The following is a 13257-nucleotide window of genomic DNA, read 5'->3' on the forward strand; positions in this document are numbered from 1 at the left end:
CCCCTACTCCTCTGTAAAGGTGATTTTTATGGTAAATTTTTTTCTTATTTTTGTTGTTGTTTGTTTTTGTTTTTAACACTGAAGTGTATACACACTGTAGATATTTGTGTATGTATAGTGTATGTATGTATTTTATATGTGGTGTGCATACTTTATATATTTTACATGTGGTTTATAATAAATTATATATATGGGGTGTGTGTATATGTGTAATTTTAACCAGTCCTCTAGTTAGAGAATACGTCTGTGGGATTTGTGAACTCCTCAAGATTAGCCAACCTTACTCATGGACCCTGATACTTAATAAGCTTGTAATAGCATGCAATAAATCTTTGTCGAGTGTAAAAGAAAAATTACTAAACAGAAACCTCAATTAAATAGAGTAGGGAGACCAGAAGAGGGAGTTCTCACACCTTACGATGATAGCAGAGCCCAACAGAGAAGAAGAAAGTCTTCTTTTTTCCTGGCAAGGACTCAGCCAATTGAAAAGCCATGGATGATTTGTGTACTGTAGCCCTCCTGACTTCCTTTTCCCCTGTATAGAGGTTTTCTTGCCAATGGGGACTTGGCCTGTGGCTCACCAAATTGCAATTCTCGGCTAAATGAACCCATCTTTGCTGAAGAAATATCTGCAGTCTATTTGATTCAGGTCAACATGAGCAAGTAAATTATAAGTTGTTAAGTAAGAGATCATTATTTTACTTACCTTTTGGAGACTTTTTTTGATTATGTGGTGGCATAGTATGTACTGAGATACAAACTGATACTTTTTTCCTTTAAGATTTCCTAAACCCAGTTTCCTCCATTTCAACAGTTGAATGTCCTGCCTTCGTTGCTGTAGGGAAGGGACAACACAGACAAATCAGATTACAAAAGAAGTAAATTCTTGGCTAATCTATTTCTATTTCCAGGAGTCAAAGGATTTGGAAGATTAGATAAAGGGTTATTTTTTTCTGTTCCTGAATCTCTGGACCAGAGAAGAAAGGAAGTCAGAAGACAAAGAAGAGATTAGATGCGAGGCTGTCACTGAAAATGGAAGGTTGACACTTGATTGTTTGCCTTCCTTGACCTCAACCCTAGAATGACAGAAACCTCGGATAGGCTTGAGGGCTCTGAAATCGAGGAGACCTGCACCGTAGTGTGCTGGGTCTGTCTTGTCCCCGCTTCTAAGAGCCAACTGTCACATTTTTAGAAGTTGTATGAGCTTGTTGGTATCACATGGGTAGTTTGAAATCAGCTGTGGTGAGGGTGTTCCTCTCTGGAAATGGGCAAATACTCTTCCACCGCACCCTGGAGAGCTGGTTGTTAAACGTTTATCAGCACCCTCTGGACTTGTGCCTCCATTCCTGCAGCCTGAGCCTGGAAAAGTAGCGGGACAGCCAAGGACTGGCCATCTTCTGAAATTACACGTCAAGTGTGAAATTTGTGGTGTGATGTGTCCAGGAAGGTGGGCCTCAGTCAGCCTCCCAGGGCTCCTGCTATGTCTTTCTGCCACGGGGAGAAGTAGAGCAATTTCTATGCATGGAAGGCAGGACAGAAGGGGTCGAGTATCTTAGACAACCCTCATAATTGACCAGAACTCCAGAGTGATATGGGATTGCAGATCATTGTTTTCTAAACAACTTACAATGGGTATGGATGTAATTGAATGAGGACTAATTTTGAAGGGTCTTGGAAGTTGAAGCCAATGGCCTGCCAGCAACCTGAGTGGATCGGTGACCTTGAACTGCATGAGCAACATGCATGTCAAAGAATGCTGGTGTCCATAGATGCATTGCTTCAATCTCATGATTAAGCTTTACTGGATGAGGAGTTGTTTCTTATGAATGAGGAAAGAAAGCAGTTCCTTGAGAGAGAATGTACTCCTGGTGAAGATGCTGTGAAGATTATTGAAATGACAACAAAGGATTTGGAATATTGCGTGAACTAAGTTGATAAAACAGTGGCAGGGTTTGAGAGGATGGACTCTAATTTCGAAAGAAATTCTACTGTGGATAAAAACTATCAAACAGCATCGAACGCTACAAAGAAATCATTTGTGAAGGGAAGAGTCAGTCAATGCGGCGTACCTCATTTTGTTATTTTTAAGAAATTGCCACAGCCACCCCAGCCTTCAGCAACCATCACCCTGGTCAGTCAGCAGCCGTCAACATCAAGGTGAGATCCCCCACCTGCAAAAAGATTACAACTTGTTGAAGGCTCAGATGATGGTTAGCATTTTTTAGTAATGAAGTATTTTTTAATTAAAGTATGTACATTGTTTTTTAGAGATAATGCTAATGCGCACGTAATAGGCTAAGTTGTAGCACAAACATAACTTTTATATACACTGGGAAACAAAAAAATTTGTGTGACTCACTTTATTGAGATATTCTCTTTATTAAGGTGATCTGGAACCAGACCTGAAATATCTCAGAGGTACGTCTGTACCTGTGTCTATGTATACACATCTCTCTCTCTCCATTCAGTATTTATTACAGTCTGCCAGCTTTTCTGGTACTAGAGGTACAGTCACTGGTGTAGGGTACTTAGGATTCCCTTCAGCAATTTGTCAAAAATGACAGACATGTATTTTAACCCACAATTCCATAAATTCGTGCTTCACTTATTTTCTGTCTTGGGTAATGTCAGCTTCCATCTATTCTCAGCCTCTGTTGCTTCTAGTAGGAATTTTGAAAAAAGATATTTTATCAGTCTATGTGCAGAGAACTCTGAAAATTCTTATGCATTATCTCATTTAATATGGCAGCTCCAAAAGAGATGAACTGTTCACATATCCATTTACAAGTGAAGAAACTGAGGCTAAAGGTGATCACGTGTCTACTTGGTTCAAAGCCCATGTATGTTCTCACTGGGCCAAACTGCCAGCTAGTGTCCTGATGCCTCACGGCAGGATCCACTGATGTCCCTTCCCTCATTTTGCAAATGTGTTTTCCTTTTTCTTTGAACTAGAAGATTGTGCAGCATTTCTAGTTCACAGGAGTTGTATTATTTCTACTTGTTCTTATGAACATAATGTCTGATGAAATATTGAAACTATGTTTATTTGTGAATGATAATTTCCCAAAGAATGTCAACAGATAGTTCTGATGATGAAAATGAATAGACAATGAAAAGAAAAGAAAATTGTTATACTTAGGCACAAAATGAAAGATTTATGGAATAGATGACAGACCGTGTTGATATTTGTGAATTGGATCAGGACCCTCTCATTTGCAAACGTCAGAAACCCCACTCAAGCAAGGTCTTGGGAGCTGAACTGCTGCCCCTGTGGAGTGGGCGGGGGTCTAGAGTGGCAGGAAGCACTGGATGCAGGGATGTGAGGGCCACCTGAGCCAGGTCCAGACAGGAGCCGTCTGAAGGTCACTGCTGCAGGGCGACAGTAGGGCCATAGAAAGAGGGAAAGAGAAGTGAGTAGGATACACTGGGAAATGGAGCATTTTCCCTTTATCTCTTTGCCATGGGTGGCATTTCTGGAAGTGACTGTGTCTCCTCTGTGGCTCCTGCTGTCTGTGATGATGCTTGCTGTGGCTTCCCATTCTCCTGGGTAACCCAGCCATGTAACTGGGTTACATGGGTAACATGCAGCTCCTGTAACACTACTTCCTTCTTTGGTTCCTCAAATCTGCTGGTGTCAGTCAGGTTGTTTACTAATGCTGTTTGGCTTCTCAGCTTTTGACTCACCTGTGTTATCAATTTCCTACACAAATTTCCCTCTGATTTAAATATTCAGAGTGGTTTATGATTCCTGGTTGAATGCTGACTTGTGCACTCTGCTTCTGGTCCTTGACCTTTATAAACCTAGAACCTAATAATACTTTAATCATTAATGGCATACAAGTATAGGACCATTAAGAACAGTTAGCATGACCATTTTCTTAAAATGCCGTATTTTGAAGCATTTGAATCGTTTTTTTTTTGCATTCTTTTTTATTGAAGTATAGTCATTTTACAATGCTGTGGCAATTTCTGGTGTACACCATAATAGTTCAGTTATACATATACATACATATATTCATTTTCATATTCTTTTTCATTATAAGTTACTACAAGATATTGAATATAGTTCCCTGTGCTATACAGTATAAACTTCTTGTTTATCTATTTAATATATAGTAGTTAGTATTTGCAAATCTCGAACTCGCAAGAAGCACTTGAATCTTAAAGCAAGAGGTTCATAGTCAAAAAACGACAATGAGGTTTTGGTAAAGCCAGGAAGATGAATCTAGAAATGCGTATGGAATGAGTTGAAGGTGCATACTACGAGACAAGAGGCCTGAGCAAGTTGGCATGAGAAGAAAAAGGAACCAGGAAATGCTGGGAGGGTCTTTGATTACATCAAGATCCCAGTGGTGGCATTTTAGGGTGAAGAACATAGATGGGGAGGAGCACTTTTAGCTAAGGGGCAAATAAAGGGAAGGTGAATAAAAGGGAGGGTGTTAGTTGGGAATGATTTTTGTAGTAGATTCAATGAAGTACTTCAGTATGTCTCAGTGGAAACGTAAGTTCATAGTAGAAGTCACCCAAATGAATTCCCCAGCAAAGCCTAATGTAAGCAAAAAAAATTAATCTGTTTCCTATCTTTCACTCTTAGATGATAAATAGGGCACTTTGTAGATTTTTGAAATCCTACCTCTTCATCCTCCCACCCCCATATTTGCCTTCACTCTTTTGCCCTTTCCATTATTCAAGCAGATCTGCTGTTCTGTGTTCTTTGCTTGGATAGGAATGTGGGAGGTGAAGGTTTGGTGAAATGAAGTTGGTTTCCATTTTCTCCCTGGCTTTTCCTTTCCAAAATGCTAAGGCTTCAAGGAAAAAAAAAAAAAAAAAAAAAAAAAGGCAGAGCTGAGGATAAGAGTAGGGTAGATCTTCTCCAGGCACATAGCAACATTTCAAATGAGTTTGTAGAATTTGTGATTAAAGGGATCTCTGCCTTGCTCCTTAGGAAGAGCACTGGAGAAGTGGTAAGATGCCATCTGTTGCTGTTTTCTGATTGGATTCTGACTTACACACTGTGCTACTCATTTTTGATCTCTATAAACTTAGACCCTCACAATACTTTAATCATTAATGATATACATATATATAGGATCACAAAGAAGACTTAGCACAGCCATTCTCTTCAGGTGCCATATTTTAGAGGCTATGTGGCAGCTTAGAGAATCACACAGCTGTCCTATATCCCAGTATGGTATTGATGTAGAAAAAGTCTCCCAGAAGTAGCAGAGATTGTGTTGGACCTGAAGGGGCCATGCGTACAGAGCTGAGGCATATTTCAGTATGCCCTGCCTGCGCCAATGAGCAGAAGGAGGCAATCCCCAGTTTATGCCACTAGGATCAGATAACACACAGGGCCAGATAATCTTCTTTTGATGCTTAGGTTAAGAAAAGGAAAATAGCATGGAGGTTCCTCAAAATATTAAAAATAGAACTACTGTATGATTCAGCAATCCCACTTCTGGGTATATACCAAAAGAATTCAAATCAGAGTCTCAAAGAGATATTAGCCCTCCTATGTTCACTGCAGCTGTTCACAATAGGCAAGATATGGAAACAACCCAAATGTCCACTGGGAGATGACTAAATAAAGACAATATGAATATATGTACAATGGGATATCATTCAGCCTTAAAAAAAAAAAAAGGATATCCAACCACTTGCAACAACATGGATGGATGTGAAAGTCATTATGCTTAGTGAAATAAATCAGTCACAGAAGGATAAATACTGTGTGATTCCACTTACATGAAGTATCTAAAATAGTCAAATTTGTAGAAGCAGAAAAATAGAATGGTGGTTGCCAGGGGATGGGGGAAGAGAGAAGGGGCAGTTGTTCAATAGGTATAAAGTTACAGTTATACAAGGTAAGTTCTAGACACCTGCTGTACAACATAATGCCTGTAGTTAACAAAATAGAATTGTGTACTTAAAAATTTAAGAGGATGGAGTTCATACTAAGTGTTCTACTCGGCCCCCTCAAATGAAACAAAAGAACAACAACAACAACAAAAAAAACCAGAGGAAAACCAAAGAGACCCAAGGAAACTTTTGGAGGTGATGGATATGTTTATTACCATGATTGTTGTGATGAATCACAGGTGTACCCATACATTCAAACTCACCAAATTTTATACATTAAATATGTGTGGTTTTTGTTCTATCAGTTATGCCTCACTAAATCAATAAAAAGAAAACATAAAAAAGAGAAAGAAGCTTACTTTTTTCAGTTAATGTTTGGATTGTCCCCAAATCATTTATTGAACAATTCATCTTCTTCAACTGATTTGAAATAACACTTTTATGACATACTGAAGTATTTTTATATATTTAGGTCTGTGTTTGCACTTTCTCTTTTCTCTCAATGAATTTTTTAATCAATTTTAGAGGAGGTTTTGTGTTAATATTGTAGCTTTATAACTTATTTTATAAACAGTAGGGCTAGTTCTTCTGTGTTCCTCTTCAGAATTTTCTTGTTTATTTTTGCTTGTTATATTTTGATATAAACTTTAAGATTAGTTTCCTTAGTTATAAGTATTGCTAGTATTTTTACTAGGATCAATTAAAAATTATGGATTAATTAATGGGGATTTGCACTTTTATTATGTTGAGTTTTCCTTATCAAGAATATGGTGTGCTTTTCCATTTTTTTCACACCTATTTTTGTGTTCATTACTAATATTTTAAAGTCTCTTCATACAAATTTTGCACATTTTTGCAAATTTCTTACATTTCTTGCTGAGTGTATTAGTCAGGGTCCTGGCAAGAAAGAGATAGCAAATACTTAAATGGAATAATGGAGGAGAATTTAATGGAAGGGCTGTTTTCAGAGGTGTGGGAAAGGGTTAAGAAAACTCAATAAGGCAGAGTTAAAATATCCCATGATTAGTGACAGCAGAGAGTAGGAAGGGGGGAAAGTTGACTCAATTCCTCACTATAAAATTTTAGAACTTTCAAACTGTGCAGGAAGTGAATTCTTAATACATATTAATGGTTTGATTGTTCAGGTGGAGAAGGAGTGAGGATGAATGCATTGATAGCTGACTTTTGTGCTGTGTGTAAATTTGGTCACACACTTGAAGCGTCAGAAGGAGAATCATAGGGTGGCAGGAGAGAATTAAATAATTCATCAGCTTCTCAGCCGACCTTTGGGATAATTCAGAAGGAGCACACAGGAGACTCTAAATAAATCCTGTTGAATAAATAAACTGGGAGCTACGGGTTATGTGATTTGCTTTTCTACTATTGTGAATTGGGAGAAAGATTTAAATTGTAGAAACAGCAATATTTCCAGCAAAATATCTACAAATTTCAAATACCCCTGCAAATAAGCGAATAAATTTATTTATATTGAATTTGAGTTATTCTTTTTTAGGGGTTATTTTATTTGGTGCATTTTATACAGGGAATCCAGGACTGCAAGTGTGTAGCACACTTTCTGAATACCTTTGAGTAAATGATTATTCCATGATAATTGTCCATTAAAGGCAAATAGTAGACCCAATAACTTCTATTGGTTGTTTGTAGTGATTATTGGTTCTTTGAGATGTTTAAAAGAAGTTTTATATTGTAATAATTACTATTTTAATTTTTGACTTGATTAATATAGTCAGTCAGTTAATCAGTTTCAGTAAACATACGGTAATGTAATGAGAATGTCAGTCCAGCTAGTAGAGGTGATGCTTAACTCTCCTCAAGAGGGCAGCAAAACCGCACAGCTCAGTTCTCAGAGCTCAGGATGAAAACCTTAAAAAGCTCGTTCAGAGACATTCCCTGACCTGATCATTCCTATTAGTCCAACTAATTAAACATAACATGTGCTGATATTTGTATTGGCATTTTATGGAAGTTTGGCCTTTTCTTTGTGAAATGAAAAAAAGATTCTTCTTTTTCATTTTTGGTTAGACAAAGGAACTACACTTGCTTGGGGTCTCAAAATGCATTATTTAAACAAGGCCAAATGTTTAAGTTAGCTACTGTGGATAACAAAGTAAGAGCTTCCCCTTATCCCAGATAATGTGACCAGATAATGGTTGTTTGACTTTATTGGGGCTATTTTGGAGATTGCCTTTCTCTCTATGTCCTATCCCGGGCAGAAGAACCTTCAAAGATATGTATCCTAGAGTGAAGAAAATTTGAAGATTGGTCCCAGGCAAATGGGAGAGAGCTGAACACATCCCGGCTCTGCTCTATCAAAGGAGATTTGGTCATTTTCTAGACCAGATTATAGGTGCGGCTTGTTATTACCACTTAACACATCTTCTTTTAGTACTTTCTGTTTCTGGCTCTCCAGGCACCATTCTTGTTCTTAGAAGGGGATCAAGTGATCCTGGTAAAGGTGTTACCTAATAGTGGTTCAAAATGTTTCTTCTATCTGGTGTATTTGCATTGAATAGAGGATATGTGAAGATTAGAAGATGTTTAAGGCATAAAGGAATGGATCATAGAATGGTAGCATTTTGGTCCTTAGCAGGTTTATCCTTTGTGTATAGTAGGCTTTCGCTAAATAGTTATTCAATAAATGAATAAAACCCTAAAAGAATAAATGAAAGATGTAGCTGCTCTTCCATCTGTCCAAAGTACAGAATAGAAATTCTCTTCCTTTTTTCATGAGGCTGACTTTGATGGAGTAAAATTTAGCTTATTGTTAACAGAAATAGTGCAGGTAGATGATTCAGGCAGAAGTATTTGGTGATTCCTCATTACATTATGTTGAATAGGTTAAGAAAGGGTCAAAAAAGTTCCAGTAACATGGTGACCATGAATGAACTTGAAGCTTGAACGTTAGGATTCTCATCTTTCAGCTCTTTAAAGGTTTTATAAGAATTAACATTCATATTTATCAAGCAATTATTCTTTGCAAATCTCTGTGCTAGTCCTGTGTTGCAATTTACTACACAGTATAAAAAGGAGGATGTCATAATGCTGTCTTCAGTGAATTTATAATCTCCCTGGAGTCCCAAGACTAGCACACATGAAAACATCGGTGACCATAGAGGTACAGATTACTAATGCAGAAGAGTGAGTGGCATGCTTCAGGATTAAAGGGGCTAGTTCGAGATCCTACACACAGAAAGAGGCCCTTGAGCAGATTCCTAGAGAGCAGATCGGGTTCAGATACAGAGAGAAAGGGAGGGTGTGCGAGGAAGAACAGCTTGTACAGAGATGGAGAAGGGATGAGCATGGTAGGTACATTCAGAAAACAAACTAGAGAATAATTGCAAATTGGGTGATAGGGCTCAAGTTGGAGAACTGATCTGTAATATAAAGGTTTGGGAACTTAAGCTACAGAAAAAGATGAACTATATATAACATTGTTGAGTAGGAGAGTAAAAGGTTAGTCTTGTTTCAAAACGGACCTCTCTCCACTTCCATTGCTGTGGAAACCACCAAGAACTTTGGAGTAACAGTAAGAGGAGGAATGTTTAGGGATGGGTAAAGGACAGTGGGATCCATTTGCTTCTCAACTCTGACTGTTACTGTGCTGAGTTATGTTTTTGAACCTATATTATGATATAGTTTAAGAAAGTAGGCTTAGAAATAACAAATCTATGTCTCAATTTCCATACCAAGATAGTATTAGTGATAAATTCCAACCTGGATCCCATGTATGTATGACAGTCACTAGAGATCCACTTAAACTAAAAGATGAGATCCAATGATGGTACAATTTTATTTTTCACTAAGAAACTATTTCTAACATTGAACACTGGTAAACTAATGGTTTGTTGGCAAGAAACATACCCTTTAATAGAAAGCCAACACGTTAAGTCAAGAACATTTTATTTCTTCCAAATGGAAATCCACTACAGAAGCAATGTTGTGTGTGTGTGTGTGTGTGTGTGTGTGTGTGTGTGTGTGTGTTTGGAAACGAACATATATTGCAGAAACAGACACAGGATATTTTTATATATCAAACTAATGTCTTTGCCAGGTTGCAATTATGTACTTTCATGATACGAATATTATCACTAACAGTCATTTCCAAACTAGCTTTCAGTTGAAGTGGCAAATTTGCCATTTTAATGACACATTTGAAAAGTTAGTTTCTTATAGAAGAGTACAAATAAGTAAAATAAAACAGAATACATGGAGGAAAATATACCTCAAAATGCTGAGAATAGGATAAATAACTTCTTAAAGCCCTGGAGTCAGAGACATTTCAGCACCTAACAGAATTTGGTAAGTGACAATGGAAAGCTATTTTGTTCATACACAGTTTGTTCATTTTCCGTTCTCCCTCACTCTCTTGCTCTCTCCCCTACACCACCCCCCTACCTTACACTCACCCCTAGGTCTTGTTTTTTAATTCTTCCAGATTGTCAGTAGAGATTTCATACATGTTTTAAACTTGGGCATTTTCTCAACCATGATCCTTTTTTTCCTTTTCTCCCTTTATATTCAAGTCATTGCAAGAATTTGATTTTTTTTTTTTTTTGTAGAATGTCTCAAAGTCTGTCACTTTTTGCTTTTCTGACTTCAAAGCAAGAATGTTGTGTTATTTGGCCACTTTTAACTTTGTTGTAACATTTTCTCCATAAATATCCCCATATGATCTCTATCTCCTCTAATGCTGAATAGCAACATTTATTTAATCTTTTTTGTTTTCTCCTGTCACCCCAAATATCCCATTTCCCACTTTCATTATTATCAGAATAAATTTATGTGCGTATATTTTGTTTTATTTTGTTTTCTAAAACAAATTCAAGATTATATATTTAAAATAACTTGGTAATTTAAATATGTAATTTAGATATTATTCCTGTTTTTAAGATTTGGAAGCTGAGAGATGAGAGGTCATGCCAACCAACAAATAGTTATTGAACATCTTGAATGGATCTAGGACAGCCCTCAGTGCTATAGGGAACATAAGAAATGTAAGTATTTGGAATATTTTAGCAATATTTCCTAACACCAGATTTGCAAGTACCACTGGAGAATGTGTTTCCTCATATACTTTATTCTTGATGGTCATAAGAGTAGAAAATAACAAAGTTCTTTTGAGATAGTAGACTTCCCACTAATAGTAGCAGCAACAACACCTAATCTTTATTGAGGGCTTAATATGTACCAATCAGTTTTGTAATCACTTTTTATGTATTTATTTTTTCATTAAAGCAACCATGTGATATAATCATATTAATATACTCTTCAAATAAGAGATAATGTGGCAAAAAAAATTTTAAGTAACTTGCTAACGGTCACCCAGTTTGTAAGTGATGGAGCCATGGATTTGAACCTGGGTAGGCTATTTCTAGAACCAGCATTCATAACCACATTTACCATTCATTACTCTGTATTTCCTCTATATGCCCCACCAAGCTCACTCTAGTTAGGAGCATGACTATCTCATGGTGTGCCTTAGAGAAATTACAAATTGTTTTATATCAGAGACATTCCTGATTGTTTGGAAATAAGCAAAAATCAAGAATTTAAATGACAATTATAGAGAATTATTCTTGATCACAAAATACATACAACATAGTTGGAGAAGTTAGAGATATAGATGCAATTACTGTGCAAATTGGCCACATATATACTAGCATTGTAATCTGACATACAGAAACTCTAAGGAGGGCAGCACAGACAATAATTAGGGAAGAATTACTGGAGAGGGATCTAGAGTGCCTTGATGTATACAAGGAACTATTGTCTGAGAGTGTTGAAGAACGTGTAGGTTTTGCAGAGGGAGTGCTGGTTGGGGTGGGGGTGGGGGATGGGGAGGAGAGCATGAGGACAGAGGGGATGTGCTATTGGGAAACAACGAAAAGTGATGAGTGCCCCTTCCAAGCAGAAGCTTCGGGAGCTGCACTGTGGTTTGCCATGTTGTCTTTTCTTTTTTCTGTGAGACTGGCAATTTTTTAGACAAGGGCTTCTTCATCACCTTGACTCTCAGGGTGAAGAAGCATGAGATGGAGTCCCCCAAGGACCCATATTTCAAAGTTGAAATAAACTCTCTTACTGTTAGTCATTGAGATTCTGGGATCATTTATTGACACAGCACTTCTTAGCTTATATAAGTAGCTAGTAGGCAATTTCAGCATCCCAAGCATAAATGGTTAAGGATTTAGGCATGAAGAACAAGAGACCCATCTAAAAGTCAGTGTCAAGGAAGAATTGCAAGACTTGGTGACTGATGGGTTGTGAGGTGCAAAGATTTAGGCGAACCTAGCAGGATAGCCTTAATCATTTTGGTTTGGGAGAATAAATCATTATTAAAAATGATGAAGTAAGGGTGGAAGGTGATTTGAAAGTTAGGACATAAACCCTTAAATCCTTTTCAAGGAGTTAAAGATATTACAAGGTGGAGTAAAGGAAAAATGTTATCAAGCAGAGATCACTTTGAAAAATTTGGTAGTTCAGAGGACTTTCATAATACTGAGAAGGTGAACTACTTCAACAGAAGTCAGTAGAAGGTTTTTGTTTTATTATGTTTTTTTTTTAAAGTTAGGCTATACATTTGCATCTTTGGAATCATAAAAAGTGTAGAAATCCAGCAGTGTGGAAAAGATGCTGGGGAGATGGTTAAGTATGAGATTCAAGGTCCACAGAAATTAGGAAGGGGTGTGACTGAGAACGTAGAGGAATAATCTTTGGAGAGTGAAAGGGAAACATCTTCATTATAATTTTGGGGAGGAAGGGTTGACAGAGAGATAGTAGGCACTAAAATGAGGACAGGGATTAGCATAAGACCAAAACTTGATAGTCACAGTGTCTTAATTTTCCATTAAAATTGGACAGGTTATCAGCTGAGGGAGAAGTAGGGAGAGAGCAGAGAAAAGAGTTTTTGAACTAGCCACTGAAAGGAGAAACCTGGTTGTGGTTAGGAGATTGCTGAATACAGAGGGCTCATTTGAAGTTAGACCACAGGAATTTGTAATGGGACAAGTCTGAGAGCTCTCTGTCCTCTCAGGGGTGTTCAGTGTCCTGGGCACGGGCAGAAAAAGCTCACAGAGAGGCTGATCAGATTTGTGGTTTTTATGGGTTAAATTATTTGTCCAAGGTCATACTAGAATTCTGTTTAATCCCTTCTTATTTTTTTTTTTTTAAGAAAAATACAGTGTCTCCCCATGGACACATTTTTATTTTCCCGTGGTTCTGATAATCTTCACATTGGTTTGAAATTCAGCTCCTTTAACCACTGGGGCTTAGATTTCTTTTTTTACAGTTAGTTCTTTATAAAGAATGATTTTGGTTTTTGGGTAACCTTTCTACTTTCTCACTTTTTCATTTTGATAAACTTCTCAGGTAACTTTCACT

The 13257-nt window shown here is 37.3% G+C and overlaps 1 long non-coding RNA gene across 1 annotated transcript in view; it reads left to right on the forward strand.

The window, feature by feature from the left end:
* Positions 1 to 1847: 1847 nt before the first annotated feature.
* Positions 1848 to 13257, forward strand: part of LOC135318964 (uncharacterized) — an 82972-nt gene continuing 71562 nt past the window's right edge. The window contains exons 1-2 of the long non-coding RNA XR_010377449.1: positions 1848 to 2157; positions 10771 to 10874. This is a non-coding gene — a long non-coding RNA (uncharacterized LOC135318964). The remainder of the gene's footprint in view (positions 2158 to 10770; positions 10875 to 13257) is intronic.

Source organism: Camelus dromedarius, chromosome 2 (assembly GCF_036321535.1).
Source record: "Camelus dromedarius isolate mCamDro1 chromosome 2, mCamDro1.pat, whole genome shotgun sequence".
In the NCBI taxonomy this organism is placed as follows: Eukaryota; Metazoa; Chordata; class Mammalia; order Artiodactyla; family Camelidae; genus Camelus; species Camelus dromedarius.